This window comes from Eptesicus fuscus, chromosome 4 (assembly GCF_027574615.1).
Source record: "Eptesicus fuscus isolate TK198812 chromosome 4, DD_ASM_mEF_20220401, whole genome shotgun sequence".
In the NCBI taxonomy this organism is placed as follows: Eukaryota; Metazoa; Chordata; class Mammalia; order Chiroptera; family Vespertilionidae; genus Eptesicus; species Eptesicus fuscus.
Genome location: NC_072476.1, coordinates 65,689,130 through 65,711,618, shown reverse-complemented (window position 1 = coordinate 65,711,618; position 22,489 = coordinate 65,689,130).

Genomic DNA, 22,489 nt, shown 5'->3' with positions numbered 1-22,489 from the left:
AGAGAGTATCCAAGGGTGTCCAAGGATATGTACCTATAAATAACATATGACATTTAAATTCAGGTCTAGCTCATGCCCCAGAAGCTTTTAATCACTATATTAGGTGGGTGGGGAAGGAGGCAAAGGGATGCTATAGCATCACTCATCTCCCCCCACCCCATCAAAATAAATATTTCTCTTGTAAAAAATTTCTCATTTTTGTGCCTCTACACCTTCCAACTCTCATTCATTTCTGTTTTTGTCTTCTATTTACGTTTGCCTCCTATTCAGTTTTCAACATATCACTTAGCATTTGGATTTTTATCAAGGCTAAAATAAATACTGCTATTTTGAGCCAAGTCTATCCTGATAACATAATTATGAGAAAAATTGTTAAGCCATTGAAAGAGGCTCTGTCAAAAGACAAGGAAAAAAACACACCTTCTTACTTTTCAATATTTGATATAGAAATTAGTATGTGATTATCATCCACAAGCATATTGTTACACATCAATTAAATTCACAATGCCTTCAATACTTGAATTACATACTACTAAGAGCTGGAAAATTTTATATGGCGTGCTTCAGATTGTCATTCCCAGATGTCAAACTAAATTACTGGTGAGGAAAAAACAAATATGCAAAATGCCATGATGATATGGACAATTGATATAAATAATACAGTTCCTGTTTATTTACCTCAATTTTCGAGGGGATAGATTTTATGGGAGAGAAACATTTTTATCATTGTCATCAGCAAATCTAATTTCAAGAAAGAATATTAGGACTTTAAAGGCGTCTGCCTGTGACTGTGTTTTGATGAACCAAATTCAGGAAGAAAAGACTGCCTTTGGCTCAGTGGATAGAGTGTTGGCGTGTGGACTAAAGGGTCCCAGGTTCCATTCCAGCCAAGGGCACATGCCCAGGTTGCGGGCTTGATACCTCCCCCCGCCCGTAGGGGGCATGCAGGATGTAGCAATCAATGATTTTCTCTCATCATTGATATTTCTATCTCTCTATCTCTCTCCCTTCCTCTCTGAAATCAATAAAAATATAGTTTAAAAAGAAAAAGAAGAAAAGACTAAAGCCATGGATAAAGTTCATGTTGTTTTATTTGTGTTCAGCTAGGCTTTCTGTTTACAGAAGGAGGAACCTTTGGCACACAATACACAAAAGATTTACCTTCATAAAACTATGGTTCCTCAAGAGAATCTCAGATCCCCCTTAAAATCTGGATTAGAATTTACATTTATAAAGATTTTACAGCTGATATTTGATCTCCATTTAATTTCACTTAATGAAGTAATAACATAACCTCAGTTTGAAAGCTTTACTTTAGCCTTTCAAGAGAAAAATTTGAAGTTCCTCTTAAATAGGGTTCCTCTTAAATAGTCTTTTAGATATCAAGTCCAATTTATAGTCAGTTTGAAAGAGAACTCCTAGAGGTCATCACTAGAGAAAAGTATCATGAAGGTGATGGCAGAAGCCAAGCCTGGGGAGATGTGTGTCCCCCTAAGGCACAGTCTGGCCAGGTTCATGTAGGTAAGTTACTTTAAGTTACTGTACTAAGATTGTGTCAGACTTCAAAGAGTCAGTCCCCAGCCTCTCCTAGAGACTATGGCTTTTTGAAATTTATTCCAGGGAAGTTATTTTCCTCACTACAGACTTACTACTGCTTTGAGCCTCCCTCACATTCGAATATCGAACGTGTGTTAGAAAACTTAGGTTTATATATAAATACCTTTGGATAACAAGACCTCCAAAGTCATTGTAACCTTTTTGAATGAATACAATGTCAAATCTTTGGTCTTACTCTCTTAGTCCTCAAAAACATATATTTAGTCTACCTTTTCAGTTCATCTATTCCATTTTTATTTAAGTACACGTTTCTTTGGCCAAATACTTCTGACTCCTAACTCTTTTATTGTTCAGGTGAGGCTAGACCATAGTAAGTGTGGAGAAATAAAAATTCCCTGGATTTCTCAATGCTCCTGCTTTAGCCTCATGTGTCACAGAAACTTGATATTACGAAGTTAGAGAGTGTTTGTTTTCAATTCTCTTAGAATGTAAAAATATCTTCACATACCTTGAAAATTAGTTCTGTAGTCATTTGCCTAGTTAATTTCTCTGATTTGAAAGGATAATGAAACTTTTCTCATCTTCCAAGACTAACTGGATAGAGCCTTCATTAGGTCCTTAAGTTAAGCCCCAAGGTACCTGGAGACTAGGGGCTACCTCAGTCAAGATTTACATGTCAGAATGGGACAAAGCTCTAGAATTTGAAGACCTCTCTAGGTAGGCGGGTCTTAAAAGCTGAGACTTGTAGGGGTTGTATGGCTCCTGGAGAGATTTTATTTATAAAAGGGGAGGGAGACAGCTGTCTCCTTCCATTTTATAAGCAGAGAAAAATTATTTTTTCTCATCTCTCCTATGAATGTTTGGCCACTCACATAGGACAATTAACAGAAGAGTATGTCATTGGCCAGAACTAGTTACATGGCCCTGCTTAACTACCAGGAGGCTGGGAAAGGTTGAGGAGAGTGTGAAAGTTTAACGTGTGCTGAGTATCTCCACTATATCTTGGCTTCTGTTCTGATCATTCCACAGCCTCATGGCAAGGAGGAAAATAGAGAATTAATCTAAGTGAAGAATAATTCAAGAGGTTTAATTCTCCCCTTGATACAACTCTCCAGCCTCTCTACCATCAACGCCTTAACATATAGCAAACTTTTCATTCCCTGACAAGTCCTGCTCACACATTTGGAAGAGTTGGTAGTTGCCAACAGTATTTGTGAAGGACCACCATTGAATCCTAATGCTAGTGAAACATTAGGGATCATGAATTTCAAGGACAATTGAAAAGTTTTGTTCCTGACACATTTCTCTATCATATTGCTGCTCATTCTCTAGCCAGCATGGATATGGTTTTGCCATCTCTCTGTCATGTCTGTGAGGGTTGACTATAAAGTGGTTCTAGTGGCCTATAATTTATGGTTATTTTTGAAAAAATTCTTGACAGAGAAGTAGCACAATGGAAGTCTGGCTGCTAGGCATAATAACATAATATGATTTGTAATTACTTCATTTTTTTCTCATACCACATTAGAAGTGACACCATAAAATACATTCTTTCTACAGTGAGAAAGAATCAAAAGTTCAAAATTGTCATTTGAAACTACAAGATACGAAAAGGAAAGGAAAACTCAATACTCATCCTGGGTGTTTGAAGAATGCTTATTTGTTCAGTCAATTCTTATTATCTATAGTAGTTATGTTCTTTAATGTTGCCTCAAAAACAGAATTAGTGAATATTGAATCTTTGCTCCTATGAGAAATATAGGGTTAGGTTTTTACAAGCCCCTGTTAACAACTTTTTATCAACCAATCAATACATAGCCTTTGTATTCTGTGTTTCTTTTTAAAGATATCTTATTTAATATACAGGGTGTTGCCAAAAATGTATGCACACTTGGAGTAATTATAAAGGCAGTGTTTATTAAGATACATTTCATTTTCAAAAGGAGATAGAATTAGCTGTTAAAATATGTATACATTTTTTGGGATACCCTATATATTATTGATTCATTAACACTGAAGTCATGGCCAACAGCACTGTAACTCATACTTAAACAAAGATGACATAATACATGTGTTTTCTCCTGTAAAATAGCTTTCCTGTGCTCAGGAACACTAGGTAGCACTTCAGCATTAAGCTTAGAGCTATTTTAAACAAAATCACCAACAAAAATGCAAAAAACATGGCACTAAATAGATCCCACCAAAAGGATACTTGTTTACAGTATGAGATTTAAAACAAGAAAGCAGAGTGTCACCTTGTTTCTCAGCTGGGGATGTGCATGTCCTGTTAAAAAAATTGCCACTTTGTGCATGTCATGAAAGACTGTGAAAATGCTACAAGTATTGACTTTGGGGGTTACAAACAAATCATTGTGAGTAGGCAAATATTAAAGTACAGAAGCCATGAATAATGAGAATTGACTGTATTTTCAAAGACACCAAAAATGAAATAAACACCACATTGCTGGATCTATGGAGAAGCAGAAACGACAACTTTGGTGAGATATTCTGTGGAACGAATAAAAACAAGGGAGAAGTTTGGAAACTGGATAATTTTTCAAGTCCCTTGTAAACAGAGACTTTATGGCTTTGTTTTGTGCCAATTATACTCCAGAATGTCAAACCTAAAAGATGCCTTTGGACTCAGATTTTTAAAAATTTATTTCTAATATTAATTAACTGAGGTGTTAAGTTGTCATGCAATTAAAACTTCTTTTTATGCAACAAATACCATCTTCTGGCATAGTCTTAGATGTTGTTTTGACCTTCAAAAAATGTTCTAGGATAATAGGCAAACTTATACACACAAAACGCCCTATGGGTTATAAACAAAAGCGCTTAGATTAGGTTTACATTCACATAATCAAATGAATACTTTGTTTTCAATATGTTCCTTTACAGAACTGAGCTAAGTATCTTTTATAACACTGCTGCCAGGTCTAAAAAAAAATTCTCTCTTTTTTCTCTTTAGAACTCCTTTTTGGATTATTTCAAAATTTCTAAATCACAAAGAAAATGGGTCTTTCTATTTTCTATTACCCTTCTTTGAACTAAAAATCAGGTAATACAGTTTTCTTTCTCATTAGAGTCATATAATACTTAGCTTTTTGTGAGTTCCTATTTTAAAATTTAAATATGCTACTCATTTTGAAAATTTGCCTCACAAACTATTAAAAAACACAATTCTGACTGTGTACATATACAATGTGTTTAGTGAGGACAAGCATTATGTCTTTGTGTCTACATCTTCATCCTTACACCTTATATACTGCTTATTACAGTGAGATATCCAGTAAGTATCTATTGAACCAAAAAATAAAAATAAAGGAACACAAGAACTCAATGTATAAATGATATGGATACAATTAAATACGGAAATCTGTCATGTGAGGCTAGTTTTTAAATCTTATTACTGTTCTACATTTCATTGTATAGGAAAAATCTAAGTGTGGGTCTCAGCCAGAATTCTGTTGGTGTTACATACTCATCAATATGTAATCCATGCCACATTCTTACAATATAACGCTAACCCTCCTCTATCAAGTAGTGGCATCAATGTTCTTTTCTCCTTGAACCTGAGCAGAACTATTTAAATTACCCTATCCATAAAGGTGGGATAAGTCAAGGTCATAAAAGCTGACATAGATTCAGTATGGCTCTCTCTTTCTCGGAACACACACCTTGGGAGTACTCAATGAATAATAAGAAACCTGCTACCCTGGAGCTTCCATGCTGAAGAGATCTGTGGACAGAATATATAGAGATGGAGAGAGATGCCCAAGGAGCCCAGCTGTTTCAGTGCCCACCTGTTTGAGTCTGTCCAGATCAGATGCATGACATGTGATTCAAGAAACCTGGAAGATGACCAAGCCACAGCCATCTGACTGAAACCTCAGGAGAGACTGTAACCCAAAACTGCAGAGTTGAGCTGCTTCTGAAATCCTGACCCACAAAAATTGTGAGATAAAGCCATTGTAATTGAAACAGCGTTGGTGGGCAAAAGGAATAACTGCCAAAGCTTTAAAAGCTGGGGCACCATATCAGATCCTGTAGATTTTACTGATTGAAAGATCCAATCTGTTACTTACCATTATTGATTTTATGAAAATTCAGAGTTTTAGACTCAATTTTCAAGTGGTGTCTTACAATTTGAGTATGTAAGTTGTCTGTATTATGTGTGTGGGGGTGTGTGAACCTGGGGCAAAGTTCAAATGAGTATCATTTTAAGAATATAAAGTTTTGGGTACAGAAGTGCATGATAGCCACTCAGTCATAATAAAAATTTTTCTTGCCTTGATTGAAATCATATTTGTCTCTAATTTCTTAAGAATTTTTTTTAAAAAGTACTATTTTGCTTTTTTGGAGTAGAATGCACTTTGATGGAAGAATTAGCTTTTGCTTTGGAAAAAAAAAAGCTCAAATTAATGGTTATTTCTATTTTTGCATCAAGTGGATACATTTTGTATTTTACCCAAGACTTCTCAGCCCACATACTTCAAAAACATTTTTTTTTGTAAAGTTGTTTTTCTGATGGGTTATTATCTGAGAGTGGGTTGGTAGAGATTTAATTTAATACAGTTCCATTAAAAATAATTTCTTTTCAAACTAAAAGAAAGTACTTGTGCTGCTTTTAAGTTTGTTATATCAAGATATGCCTCTTAAAACCATATTTCACAGTCTATTTTTCTTTTACCAGTAATTTTCCTGCTAATTCTTTCACTAATTTCTTTATGACCCTGAAAGGAAAAAGAAAAAGAAAAAGACTAAGGCACAAAAGATTGAGAGTTTAATGGAAAAAAGCTTGTTGTCAAGCAGGGAACCCAATTCAGCACTGAGTCTGTGCTCTGAATTTCTGAGGAAGAGACATGGATGGGTAGGTCATTTAAAGCCAAACTGTCTCTGTCTCACTTTAGGAAAACATCTTCAAGATTTGAAAACTAGCTGCCAGTGTCTGGAGTTGCCAGTTAGGTAAATGCTGGGTTGATGGGAAGATGGCTTCTGTTTCAAAGGTACAGTACCCACCTAAGGACAGTGGTGTCCAGCTGCCTCTACTACATATTCAGGATTATGACCCCAGTCAGAGCTGCACCACTGCCAGCAAGTGAGGTGCCAAGTAAGAGTGGATGGGCTGTGTTAGTTGTTGGTTACTCTGGTGCAGAAGCATAACAGCCTGTGGTTCAACATATTCCTGCTACTTTTCACAGGAGAACCATCCTTGGACCTGATATTGCAGCAGCTATTGGTAAAGCTGTTTGTCATTACCATGTATCTCTGTCCACTGGCTCTCTGTCTATTCTAGACCGTTGAGTCCTGTTGGTAAGACAATGACAACATGTATTAGTCACTACAGAGGTAAAAAAGTTGGAAATAGCCAAAGCTGGGTCTGATAATATAACAGTTAAGAATAGAGGTGCATCAAAGGAGAATTTAACTCAAAAAGAAGATAAAAAAATGTTTGAGTGAGTGCCTTTGTGAAGAGGAGAAAGAAGTGCTTTATTAAATTCTTGCCCTCTATCAAGAATCAGCCTCAAGAATCTTCCTCTTCAAACTTCAGTCTGACTTCCAGGCTCCCTCTTATTCAGCTTTTCTTTTGGAGCAAAAAAGAATTTAGTTTTTAGTGCCTGAGCTTCCAATGATTATCTCCCAGATACTTAAGAGCAATTTAAGGGATTCTTGAAAGAGATGTTTTTATTCTAGAATAATTTTCCTGTTACCTGCTAGGATCAACATCTATATAGATTCAACTCCCAGTTTTCAAGTTTTCATTTCTAAAATACCATTTTTAGGGTTCTTTCCTTAGTATGAATTCTCAAAAAGGCTTCTTTGAAGGGATGCTTTCACATGAACTAATGTCCAGTGGTAATCTTGAGTATTACCTTTAGGTAATTCCAAGAAAAGCTTAGACATTTTTAATATGTAGAGAGATGCTGAAGGGGCCCTAAGATTAAATACAGAAAAACAATTCAAAAAAATAAATCAATTAGAAACTGAGAAAATAAGAGTTAAGGAAAAGAAGATTTAAGTAGAAAATGTATCAAAAAAGCTCAAGAGAAAAAAGCTCAGAATTGGTGGCTGATAATTAGGACCAGCAATATTTCTTACCCCCATTTCCTCACTTTCCTTCTGCTTAGATATGAAGGGATGTTTTTTATGATAAGGATTTAAATCAGAGGTCAATTAAGAGAACAAAGCAGGCCCTGGTCGATTTGACTCAGTGGATAGAGCATCAGCCTGCAGACTGAAGGGTCCCAGGTTCGATTCCAGTGAAGGGCACATACCTCAGTTGCAGGCATGATTCCAGCCCTAGTTGGGGTGCATGTGGGAAACAAACAATTAATGTGTCTCTCTCACATGGATGTTTCTCTCTGTCTCTCCCTCTCCCTTCCACTCTCTCTAAAAAAATCAATAGAAAAATATCCTTGGGTGAGGATTAACAAAATAAAAACAAAACAAAAAAGAGAGAGACAGAGAGAGCAAAGAGGACCCAGAAAGGTAGTTTAGGTAGCCAAAGAAAGCAAAATGAAGGACCAGTGATATACAGAATTATGGGGCAGATTTCTCAAAATTAGAATTTATTATTCTAAAATAAGAAACATTTGAAAAAATGGAATACAGCATATGTAAATTAAAGCTATGTATCTTTTATGATGTGGACTTTCTGATTCTATTCTTTGCTCCCCCCTTTCTTGTTTGAGACATGCATTATTATTTATTTACTTACTGATTAATAAGGACTTTTTCTATTAAAGAAATAAGCTTTTTGTCTTTTATACCATTTATGTAAAGCAGACTTTAGTGTTGATCTTAAAATCCTAATAAAAGGGAGAAATAAGGGTGAAACACTAGATTCCATTACAAAGGAGAAAGAATTTATTGTTAACAATAAAGTTTATGTTTCTAGTTTCTGCCATTTGGGATGCTTTTGTGTGTGTGTGTGTGTTTTTCCAGTTAAGAATAAACTTTCAACCAAGCTTATTTCTGAAACAGGCTCAGAATTAAATCAATTAATTAAATGGATTTAAAATTAAAGAAAACTTTGTTCTTAATTGGAAATCAATTAGCTTTGGATAGATCAAAAACTAAATGGTAATGGGACACAATCAAAGTAAATTAAGATGATAAAACTTGTGTCTTCCTTTTCAGTATGATAAAGAACAGCATTAGCTGATATGCCTGGAAAACACTGCATGGTTAAAAAGTACAGTAGTGAAGGCTTAAATTAAGCTACAACTAAAACTATGTATTTTCAGTGGCCCATTTCATAGCTTCTCTTCCCATCTGTATCACTTCATTAAATCAGCACAAAGAACTTCAAAATACCATGGCAAGTAATTTAATAAGAACTACTCAATGTACCTGATCCAATTTTCTGCAGCTAGATAATAAAGAGGTGAATGTGAGAGCATTCAAGATTTTTATCCAGTCTCATGGTTTTAAGTACCATCTATAAGCTGAGGTCTCCCAAATGTCCATTTGCAACCTTGACATTTCCACTGAAATCCAGCCAAATGTACAACTGAATTGTTGCAAATTACCGACAGCCAAGCCCATATATTAAGCTAAATCTATAGATTAAACCATGTGTTTGATTGGATCAATAACTAGGCATTTTTAGCCCTCTTTTTTCCCTCACACCCACCTCTAATCCACTAGCAAGTCTTGTTTTTGTCTTTCTCTTAAATATATTCGTAAATAGAATGTTTCTCACCATTGCCGCACAGCTGAAGCAGGCCCTAGTCTATATCACCATCCCAGCCCTTCTGCCTTTCCTGCCTCTACTTTTGCTTCCCTACAGTCTATTCCCCAAATAGCACCACTGGTAGTTGTCTTAAAGTATAAGTCAGATCATTTCACATTTCAGCATCAAACCGATCAATGGCTTCCCTTTATCAATAGACTTACTAGCAGTAAGACCAAACTCTACCATAGACCCACCTCCCCATTATCATTTCTTATCACTACCCCAACACTCATAGTGACCTTTCTCCTGCCTTGAGGTTTTTGCATTTTCTGTTCCCTCTGCCTATCACACTTTCTCCCTCATTTTCATACACCTAGTTTCAGTTTAAATGCCACTTCCTCACTCTTAGTCACTCGTTTAGCTCTATTTTCTACACAGCACCTATCTGAAATTATGTTTCTAATTTACAAGATCGTTGTCTATTTCTCCATAAGCAAAAGAAAACAAGAAGGGCCCTTAATTATCATGTAGTTCAGCCATCTTGTACTGTTTGAGAAGAAACAAGAGCTTTTTGTAGTTTAAATTATTTAGTGAATCATTGTGACTTGAATTCAAGGAATCTGTAATGTGGGGTATCACTTTAACTCTCTTATTAAAAAATGCTTTTAGTATGAACGTCTGCTTTTGACAACCTAAAATGTCTAAATTACTTATTTGCTTTATGAAACACAGTAGACAGAACACCTCACGTGCAGCAGAATAGCCTAAGACAAAGAACTAGTAGACAGAGAAATGTCAGCAATGTGGGCTCTTGTACAATAACTGCCAACAAGTTATTTATAAGAATTTAGTTGCTAAAATTAGTTTGTTTTGTTATGACTTTCATTGTTTCTCCTTAGAGGGTTTAAAAACAAATGTGGGTATTTGAAGACTTTGGCAGATTTCAAAATAATGAATCCTTTATTATTACTGAGGGATTTTGGATACAAATATTATGGTTTATATAAATCATTCATTCAGGAAGAATGTATTAGTCAAAGCATGATCAGCATTCTATTAGCTTCTATGTGATGTGCATAAAGAAAGCAGAAAACAAGGTTTCCATCTTTTACGTTTTCATGATCAACTTGCCCTACACGATGACGCTAATGTCTTTCTCTGAGCCAGTAACCCCGAGGTGGCACCTAGCTGATGTCAGCACAGTACCATATCAACATAGAAGGGGTATAGCTGATTTTTCAGAATTACTGCAAAGAGCCCTTCAAGTTAATGGAATATATACTTATGAAGCTTTACAGTATACAAAATACTGTGCCATGTTTAGTTAGTGCAGAATAAAAGAATGTGAATAGATTTAAACATAGCTTCTTTTCTGAAGGGGAGAGCCAATAAATATACAAATAGTCACGTGTGATAATTGTTCTGTGAGAAGTACTAACAAAATGTTATTGATATTCAGAAAATAGGTTGCAATATGATGAAAGCATGAGTAAGAAAGTCTTCTGGAAGGCTGTGCCATTTGTCTTGAGGGATGAGGGTATTTTTATGGACAAGGATGAAAAGTTCTGAGGAAAGGAAACATTTCAGATGAAGAGAATCATACATAGTCAAAGAAACAGAAGCAGAAAATTGGAGTTTACTTGGGAAATGGGAAGTAACTTGCTTTGGCTGGAAACTGTGCATGTTATAGGAGATTCAAAGGTCATCAATGACAAACAAAATAGTTTATATTTAATCCTCTAAGTAATGGGGAGCTACTGGGTTTTGTGACTATAAAGGTAATGTATTTAGAGTTGTGCATTAGAAAGATTAATTTGTAGCAAGAGATAAAATTAGAGTAGAGAAAGTCTGAAGACCAATTAAGAGGTAATTTTGATAGTTCCACTGAGAGATAATGAGAGAAGGGATCATGAGAATGGAACAGAAGAGACCAATTCAAGAGATTAGGGAAGTCAAACCAGTGGGATTTAGTGATTAATTGCAGGTGAATGGCAAAACGGATCGAGGAGATAAAGGTGATAATGTGGTTTTAAGCTTGAGAGACTGAGAAAATTAAATCATTGAAAGAAATAATAAATTCTATAGGACATAATGAACTGTTTTGGAATTCTGTTTGGAACTTGGTTTTAGACATATTTGAGGTATTGTGCAAGTAAAAATGCAGGCCCAGACATAGAAAAGGGGTCAGAACTGGTGATATAGTTTGAATATGTGTGGGTGTGTGGGTATTATAAACTTAAATAACTCTGTTTTACATTGTAAGAGTAGATGAGCTATTATCCCTTATATGAAAGAGGTGAAATGAAGAGGAGGCATAGAAGAGAGGAGGAGTTGTCAGAGTTGGAGGAGAATCACCAGACCCCAGCATCGATAAATCAAGAGCATTTTTCTTTCTTAAAATATATATATTCATCGTAAAATTACTTCAGATTGTGTTTTTAGACTTCCTTTAATTTCAGAAGGTACTTTTGAATATTTTTATCCCCATCCTAGTAAAAATATAATTGATTAAAATTACAAGAAAACTAACTCTAAGTAAGAAGTCTTAAAACACTATTTTTCTATTGAGAAAACTTGGCTACGTATTTTATCAGAAACCTCATTAAAGTATTAAATTTTTTATTCACCCATTTGACAAGTATTTGTTAAGCATGGAGGACACTTAATTTGAAATTGGAGAAGTAGGACTGGAGGCTATTAACAGGAGAAATATATTCTGCAACTGATTCTTTGACCCAGAGATGTTTGTGCTTTATTAGTAAGGGAAGTAAGTAATTAATTTAAGCCATTAAACTTTACATATGGTGGCACACATACATTCCTAATGTGAATTCTTAACTCACTGTGTTGAAGAGTTGCCACAAATAACCAGAGGGGATTTTCTTCTTTATTCTCTTCTCCTTTTATGTAATCACTGTTAACTACTCACTTATTGATTCAATAAATATTTACCAATAGTCTGTGTGTGCCAAACATCTTTCTAGGTCTTGCAATCCAGTGCTGAACAAGACAGACAGAAATTTCTGTCTGCATGCAAATTATATTATAGTGGAAATTTACACTAAAGTTAATCAAAATTTTAACAAACAAGTATTTGTTTTAATGTTTAACCCTTTGCACTCGGATGTCAAGTGTGACTCAACACGGTTAGCAGAATAAAGGAATCGAAAAAAGCAAGCAACTACAAAGGGTTAATACTTTATTATATCATTGTACCCTCATATAATTTGCTAATGTTACACATTTATGTACTAACTAGAGGCCCAGTGCATGAAATTCATGCACAGGTAGGGTCTCTAGGCCTGGCTGGCAATCAGGGCCAATTGGGGACTTCTGGCTGCTGGCCGGGGCCTCTCTTCGTTCCGTGCCGCCCCCTGGTGTTCAGCGCACATCATAGCAAGCTATTGAACTCCCTGTCTCCTGATCAAACTCCTGAGGGGACAATTTGCATAGTAGGCTTTTATATAGAGAGACTAGAGGCCTGGTGCATGAAATTCGTGCATGGGTAGGGTCCCTAGGCCTGGCTGGTGATCAGGGCTGATTGGGGCCTTCTGGCTGCTGGCTGGGGCCTTCCTTCCCTGGCTGCTGGCTGCTGGCTGGAGCCTCCCTTCGTTCCGCGCCACCCTCTGGTGGTCAGCACACGTCATAGTGAGCAATCGAACTCCCGGTCTCCTAGTCAAACTCTCAAGGGGACACTTTGCATATTAGCCTTTTATATAGAGAGAGGTGGTAGATGGTTGTAGTTCTTTTTGACAGTATAGTTATATGCTTCTTTTTCACCAGCATCTGTCTCATGATTTTGGCTTTCCTGGCGGTAGTTGAACTTTGGTTCTAGTTACAGTTTTGATAGCCAGACAGGAGCAAGAGCCCTATCCCCACCCCTCTGTAAGTCCCTAGACTTTTGAAGGGGGTTCGTTGTGAGATAACTTGGGAGTCCATAGCAACTTCTGAGTGATTTTACTCAGAGACCAGCTAGGGTCTTTGGGACTTGACAGACCCCCAAACTGGGTAAATCTCTGGTGCGCACAACCAGGAGCCCCTGCCCTGCCATTTGGGTTTTGTGAACCCTTTGGGATTCCGTAGGAATCAATAGGCACTGCAAGGCATGGCTCAGTTACTAAAAATCGTGGTTCCCTGGTGTAGGGTTGATTTGGTTAGTGTTTTTTTGGTTTGGGTATTTGGATTTTTGGATATTTGCTTTTCTTGTTGCTTATGTTTTGTGAAGCATCATAATAGTTGTATTTTTATCATGGAATATTATTGCTAGGACTTAGTTTGAGAGTACTTGTTTGTTTGAACTTTGTCTTTGCTTTAGATGTTGTTTTTATTTTTGTTTTAAAATGGGAGGCTTTTGTTTCCCTCAGAGAGTCCCTTAGGTTGCAATTTAGCTGGCTGGTGTGTATAAGCTTTCATGTTGTTACATCATAAGAATTCTATTCAGAAGTATCTAAATTACTCTCCTAGACAGTAAAACTTAAAAAAAAAATGTGAGAAAATAAGTCATTTAAACACTCTAAATCCTCCTCCTGGAGGTCTATAGGAGAAGTCCTGGAACAATAGTAATATTAATACAACCCCCAAACCCTGTGCAGACTGTGGGAGCAGCAGGGGCCGCTGTCCCCCCTCAACGTGAAGGATAAAAATGGTACTATTAAATGGAAGCCACTGGAGTGCCCATGCCAGATATTTCCCAAGCCAGATATTCCTCCTCCAATATGCACCCTGATTGCAGACCAAACCTGCAACCTGGGCATGTGCCCTGACCTGGAATCGAACCAACAACCCTTCAGTGCATGGGACGATGCTCAACCAACTGAGCCACACTGGTCAGGACAAAATATTGTTGATTGTTAAATCTTTTTTCCCCCAGATATAAGAAAACTTGTTTGTTTTATTAGAGCAATTTGGCAAATTGTACCTTGATAAGAAATATTAAAGCATTTATATTTTTCTCCCTACTTTATCCCTCCAGATTTTAAAGAGCAATATGTTTCATAGCAATATCTTTTTTGGCATAAATCCAATAGAAATCTGATTTCTTCACAATATGACACATAAAGCCAGTTCCCAATTGTGGTTTTATTAACCAAGACTTTGACTGGAATGTCATGTTTGAGAAACACATGCCTAGACTCTGGATATCAGCAAAAATATTTAAGTAATGAAAACTGACTTTGAAGCTGATAAAGCTCCTTGGAAAAATGGCCTGGTACCTTGTTTATTTACATGGTTCATGGCAGCCTTTCCAGGTTGCTTTCCTGGAATATGGAAGAAAGGAACCACAAGACATTTTGGGGAGCTCAAGAACTTAAGGAATATACCAAAACTTATAGGTATTGCAGGCAAAACCTTATGGTAACTGTGTCCTTTGGCTTCTTTGTCTTGAGGGGCTAGTCAAAGTTCAATCAGAAAATTTCTTGTGAGCTTCTAGCAGGGCAGATTTAAGAAAGCCTATATGATCAATTACTATGACTGTTGTGTTTATGTAAATAATCAGGCCAAATTAAAATTGGACTTAATACATAAATGAATTGGTCTTAATTTGGCTATTTAATTAAAATGAGGGTGATTTTAGGAGGGAAATTGTGTTTCCATAGAATCTATAACACATAGTTGTAAATATTAGATTCTAGTTCAGTTAATTGTCTGTAAAATTTTATTTTTCAGCTATAAACTAGACTAGATCCTGCATTTTTCTAGTTTTCTGAAATATTGTGGCAACAACTTCCTAACTTCTATGAAAATGGCAGAAAAAATGACAGTGGGGGATTATAACCCACCCCACCATTCTTTTAATATTGTTTCTGTAAATGCTGACTCTGACTAATATGTAGCTTGTAGATAAACAGAATCATTATATGTAAAAGACTAATATGCTAAGTGTCCGACCATTTGACCGGTTACTATTGACACACACTGACCATCAAGGGGCAGACGCTCAATGCAGGAACTGCCGTGACATGCACTGGCCATTTACAGAGAAATGGCACCATGAACCTGGTGCTGACAAAGCAACACTCAGCTTCCCCCAAGTGGGACACAGGCCCTGCCACCACCCCGGAATGACACCCCACCAAATCACAGCCGACACTGCCAAGACCCCATGGTGCAAAATACAGCCCACAGCCCAGCCCAGCCTGGAAACAGTGGCTGTGGGTGCCGGGTAATGACGTCAAGTTGCAACATCTGGCTTCCTCTCCTTATTGACTAGCCTCCTTGGAGTTTCTTCAGCTCAGGAACATGACTTGCTTTATAGCCAGGTGGAAATATTTTACACTTTAACCAAATGTCTGTGAGGTGTTTTCCCGTGCCTCATCTCATTTGATCCTCACAGAAGTCCTGGAGTAGGTATATAGGAGACTTGGTGGAATCCTAGTTTCTTTTCATTAGCCGGAAAACGAAGATTTAGAAAGTTTAGAAACTTGACCTGACTGAAAAGAAGTAAGAAATGGTGGACCTTGAAAATGATTTCAGGTTTTCTCACTGTGCAGAATATAGTCAAACACTGTTGCAGTTAAATATTTTACCCTTTGTTCTCCCTGCGTGATCTACAATAATAATCTGCTTCATGTTGATATTTACTGCTGTGTTGCTGACAATTACCTGAAAGAGAAGTTGAGGTACTTCACTGGGCTGGAAAAAGTTTAGGTAAATCAGAAAGCAGGTGTAATTAAGCAAGTTTATTCTATATATATAAAAGGCTAAGATGACTTGTGCATGCGTGATACATATAAAGCTCTTGCTGGTGCCAATCGCACACATGTGTTTCAATCTGTCATTGTCGATTGTGAATTTGGTTGACATTTCTATTATAGAGAAAGGGCGAATAGCAATATTAAAATATTTCTTGTAATTAATTTCCTTTCAATGTGCACAAATTCGTGCACCGGGCCACTAGTGTTTGTATAAGAATCCTAGGAACTAACTTCAAAAGATACAGATTCCAACCTTCAGTCATCCCAGTTTTAGGAGATTTGCTGACCTGCAACCTTAGAACCAGGATGGTGTAGTACCAGGATGATGAATGCCAGGATGACACACACTAGACCATCACTTGACCAATTTCAAGATCCTTATAGGAATGGATTGTGCTGGACTGCATGTAGAGAACTTTTCAATCCCCTCTCCATCTCTTTGTTCTGCTTTCTCTCTCCCTCCTTATAAAAACCTCTGTCTGCACTGAGATGTTGAAATGGGCTTTGTGACAAGAGTCCCTCATCTTCTCAGGCTTTTGTGGCAGCAGGCAGTCGAATTTGGACTCCAGTTATAGCAGCAGAAGAGAATGAAGACAAGAAGACTTCAAAATAACAAAGAATATGAGAAGCTAAATTCAAAAGAAGTTGGAGAGATGAAATATCCTAAGTCACATACATATTACACTATATCCAAAGGTTTCTGAAAAAACTACCTTCTCCTTTTAACTCTTTGACTATAAGCATTAGACTTACTTAATTACCTTGCCTGAAACTGACAGTTGATTTGGTACTGTGCAGGCACTAAATAATTTTTACAATGCCAGTATAATATTAGTCAGAATGAGGTGACCTTTCCCAGAACAAAATATTTCTATGTATGTCTCAGCAAATGTTGTCAAAAGTATATGAGAGCAAGAGTGGTAATAAGATTTATAATATTGAGAAACTGAGTAATAGAAATTATTCTGTAAATTAACAATCATGGTTGACATTATTTGTACATTTGTGTACAGGCACAGCCTAAACACAGCATAAAATTGTCCTGTCAGACAAAAAAAGACAACTCATTTGATTTATTTAGTTCTCCCCTCATTCCTGCAAAGGCCACTTGCTCTTTCACCTGCTATACGTGATTAAACCAGCTTCTAGCATATACTATTAGAAGCTAAGGCCTTCTGTTCAAATGGTAGTGACAGTGAGGCACCATTGGTCTCATCCTCTGAATAAATGAACGCAGAACTTGAAAGCCCCAAATGTTTACCACTATGATATAACAACTAATATGATTTGTCTTTCATACAGACAGGAATCAAGAGCCTTTACACATTTAACATTATTATGCTATTTTTTCTATTTCCAGAATGGGTTTGCTTTCACTTGAAAATATTTTATATTTAAATAAACCCCATGAATTTCTTCTAGTACGCCCCATTTTATTCCCTTCAACAAAAAGATGCTCTGTGAATCTAGAGGCTCTGAATATGTAGGTTTATCTTTATTTCATGTAAAGGCATATATCTTCCTAGGAATAAAAGAAAGCATTATAATTTTCTTCCTATCCAACCTGACAACTTTAGTTTGTCTTCCAGCAAACAAAGCTATGATGGTAGCTACATGGACAAAAAGATGATTTGAAACCATGTATTCAACATATCTTGATTATGTTATCTGTGCAAACCTTTGGGCTAAGCAATATCAAAGATGCCTGAGATCACACTATACTATAAGGCTATAGCAATGAAAACAACATGGTACTAGCATAAAAAAAAAAAGACACATAGAATAATGGAACAGAATAGAGAGCCAGAAATGAACCCCGTGCCTATATAGTCAACGAATCTATGAAAAAGGAGGTCAGAATATACAATGGGGTACAGACAGTCTCTTTATAAAGGCCTTGGGAAAATGACTGGTTCATGCACAAAAAATTCTTACACCATATGTAAAAATAAACTCAAAATTGATTAAAAACATCAATGTAAACCCCAAACCAGAAAACATAGGCAGTAAATTCTTTGACATCGCTCCTACCAATATTTTATTTTTAAAATGTCTCCTCTGGCAAGAGAAAGTAAAGAAAATAATGAACAAATGGGACTACATCACACTAAAATGTTCGACTTGAACAGACATGTCTTCAAAGAGGACATACAGATGGCCAATAGATATAGGAAAAGATGCTCAACATTATTAGTCATCAGGGCAATGCAATTCAAACCCATAAAGAGATATCACCGTATACCAGTCAGATTGATAGTATCAATAAATAAACAAGTGTTGGCATGGATGTAGAGAAAAGGGAAACGTACACTATTTGTGGGAATGCAGATTGGTGCAACCGCTGTGGAAAGCAGAGTAGAGTTTCCTCAAAAAATTAAAAACAGAACTAACATATGACCCAGAAGTCTTACTTGTGATTATTTATTTAAAGAAATTTAAAACACTAATTTGAAAAGATGTATGCACCCTTATGTTCATTGCAGCATTATTTTTAATATCCAAGAAATGGAAGCAATCTACAGGTCCATCAATAGACAAATGAACAAAGAAGATATGGTACATATAGTATACCATTATATATTACTCATTCATGAAAAAAAATGAAACCTTATCATTTGTGACAACATGGATGGGCCTAGAGAGTATTATGCTAAGTGAAATAAGTCAGAGACAGAAAGACAAAAAACATTATTTTGCTTCTATGTGGAATCTAAAAATAAATGAAACAAACTCATACTAGTAGATACAAAGAACAAGTTAATGGTCATCAGATAGGAATGGAGTTAGGAGGATGGGTAATAAAGTGAAAGGGGTTAAGAAGTACAAATTGCCAGTTACAAAAATAGTCATGGGGATGTAAAGCACAGTATATTGTAAAAACTTTTTATGGTGTCAGGTGGGTACTAGACTTATTGAGGTGAACACTTTGTAAGGTGTATACATAGCTAATCAGTAGTTGTATACCTGAAACTAATTCAATATTGAACATCAACTGCAATTGAAAAAAAAATTTTTTTAATATAAAAAGGAAGGGAATTCTGACCTATGCAACAGCATGGATTAAGCTTGAGGATATTATGCTCAGGGAAATAAGCCATATAATATATGATTCAACTTATATGAGGTACCTAAAATGGGCAAACTCATAGAGACAGAAAGTAGAATGGTGGTTGCCAGAATCTGGGGAGGGGGGGTATGGGAAGTTATTATTTAACTAGTGGCCCCGTGCATGAAATTAGTGCACTGGGGGGGGGGGGGGGGGGGGCGTGTTCCTTAGCTTGGCCTGTACCCTCTCCAATCTGGAACCCCTCAAAGGATGTCCTACTGCCAGTTTACAGGGATCGGGCCTAAACCAGCAGTCGGACATCCCTCTCACAATCCAGGACTGCTGGCTCCAGCCGCTCACCTGCCTGCCTGCCTGATTGCCCCTAACCACTCTGCCTGCCGGCCTGCTCCCCCCCAAATTCCCCCCCCTGCCAGCCTGATCATCCCCAACTGCCCCCCCGTGCCAGCCTGCTCACCCCCAACTGCCCCCCCTGCTCGCCTGCTTGCCCCCACCTTCCCTCCCCACTGGCCTGCTTGCCCCCAACTGCCCCCCCTGCTGGCCTGCTCACTCCAAACTGCCCCTCCCCCACTGTCCTGATCACCTCCAACTGACCCCCACTGATGGCCTGTTCACCCCAAACTGGCCCCCCTGCTGGTCTGCTTATCCCCAATGGCCCCACCCCCCACCAGCCTGATCACCCACAACTGCTGTCCCATCCTGGCCTGATCACCCCCCAGCGACCCAAGCTCCCAGCCCCTCCTTTTTTTCTTTTCTTTTTTTTTTTTTTTCAGCGCCTCCTTGAGCAGAGGCCAGGGCCAGCTGGAAGCAAGTATCTGGGATTTATTTATCTTCTATAATTGAAACTTTGTAGCCTTGAGCGGAGGCCAGGGCCATCCAGGGTGGGCGGGAAGCTTGGCTTCCTCCATCGCCGGGGCAACCCAAGCCTCCTTGCTCGCTCCAGCTCTATGGCTGCCACCATCTTGGTTGGGTACATTTGCATACTCGCTCCTGACTGGCTGGTGGGCGTAGCAGAGGTACGGTCAATTTGCATGTTTCTCTTTTATTAGCGTAGATGATTATAATACGGAATTTTTGGACTGGAACATGTGGTGTTCCCCTGGGCAGGATGGCTTCCCCAGACTCTTTGTCCATCGGAGTCAGACAAATGGAATAGCACAGATGGAAGACGGTATAGCAAAGGTGAAAATTTATTGAAGAACAAGCACAGACTCCCCCATGGGGAGGGGGAAAGAGAGAGTCCCACCGAGTTCCTTTTTCCACGGGTTATCAAGGCTGCAGTTTTTTGTGCCTTGATATCCCCTCTGGTTGCTATTCCCCTTTGATTTGGTCACTATAGTAACTCCTGAGCTCAAAGGTCAAAACCTCACATGGGACATGTGAGGACCTCCTCTTTCATTGTTCTGCTATTCCCTCTGGGCTCTCTTCCTCCTTCCCTTTATTTTGTAAACATGTACCTTTTGTTACTCCCAGTTCCCTTATCTTATGGAAATGTAACTGCTGCCTCTCCCAAATTCCCTGTCTTACTGAAATGTAACAGTTTGCAGCTCTGAAGCCTGTGCGTTTTCCATAGACCCCCTTAATTTTAAAAATTCCCTAAACTTGCCTATTTCACCCCTAAAAATTTCTATTTCAGATATAGAGTTTCTGTTTTGCAAGATGAAAAGACTTCTGGAGATGGATGGTGGTGATGATTGCACAATGTGAATGTACTTAATGCCACTGAGCTATGTAATTTTAAAATAATGGGTAAAATGTTTTTAAAAAAGAAAAAACAAAATAGTGTTGTGAGTTCAGATGGAGGAAATCTCAGTTGATCAAAAAATATTATGTTTATCCCATTAGTTGTTAAAAGTAATGACAACTCATAGTTGGAAAAGCCCTGGGGTGGAGGTGGGGGACTGAAGAATATACAGTCAAATCTCGGTTCTCAAATGTCTTCCATCTGGAACAATTCGGTTCTCGACCAAGTTATTCACAGAAAAAAAATAAATGTCTCCATTTTAACTTAGGATCTCCACCTGACAACCTTTACATGCTAAGTGTCTCTCAGGCCACAAAGACCATGGGCCAGTAGTCAGTCTACTACTAAAATTTACCTTGCTAACATCTCAAGAAATTGTGCTGTGAATATTTTTGTGAGGTTTTAGTTTTGTTTTGTTTTTGCTTTTGTTTCTAGGAAAATAGGTGATTGGCACAATTTAAAAACATATAGGGGCCATTAAGAGTGCTAATGTTGCTGAGGGTGTGAAAGAAACAATGGTCACAGGCTATTAAAGAGGTAGAAAAACTTGTTGAATAAACAAAAAGCAATTAGCAGGTGATTGCATTTCGGAGGCCACCAACCTTTGAAAAGATAAGATGCCACATGCTAACTTCCTAAAAAACAGGCCTGGAATAAGTGCTGAAAGTGATTCCTTTACAGCTAGTAGAGAATGGTTCAATAAATTTAAGAAGTGTTTGTAGATTAAACAGTGCATTAGACATGTATGTTTAAATTAAAGGTTAAAACAGGGAATCATTTGAGGGTCTGAAATGAATTAATTCCATTTACATTGCTTCTAATGGGGAAAAATGATTTGATTTTCAAACAAATCACTTCTCAAACAGCCTTCTGGAACGAATTAAGTTGGAGAACTGAGGTTCCACTGTATACAGGGATCAAAGTGAAGAGGCATAGTAAGGAACTAAAGGGGAATACTGGCTGGGATGAAAATCTAGGAAGTTTTGAGTGACATGCCAAAAAAGTTAGCCTGCCTGTGATCATAGAAAACATTGGAGAATTTTAGGATGAAGGTGACATACATCTATACTCAGGAAAGACGGAATAATTTAGGATTTTTCAAAAAGTCTTGTGCATCAGAGTTTCTATTTCTGATTTAGTAATAGAAGTGATGGCCCATAGATCTGCATTTTTAACAGAACCTCCAACCCCATCCCTAGGTAATTCTAGTGCAATTTAGTCATTAAAATTTAAAGAAAATTACTGTGATATTCTGTCAACCAGTCAAGTGGTTTCATCCATTGTTTGACCAAAAGCTTCAATATTTTCTCTCCACTGTACATGTCCTTTCTAGAGGTTCAGAATGTCATCTGTAGCTTCATCCCTTGAATGCCACCAGTCCTATAAGCACATGGAACCACTGGCACATTCATGCCATGATTAGTGACTCCCACACACATATACGCAACTTACATCTATTTCTGGAAGTGTCAGAAGTTGTGGGAAGAATGCCAAAACAACAGGCATCACCAGACCTCAGTGGATATCTCCATATTTACTGTGTGATTACAAGGCAGCTACTAAACTTCTCAGAGCCTCAAGTAGTCAACAATGAGCAGGTAAATTAAAATGCCTACTCTCTCTGCCTCCGGGTGACTTGGAGGTTCATAAGAAACCTTGTTTGTGAAAAGCTCTTTGAAACAATCTACCAAGTGCTGTACAAGTGTGAGACATTCTAATCCCTTTGGGTTAAATCATTAAATCTCCAC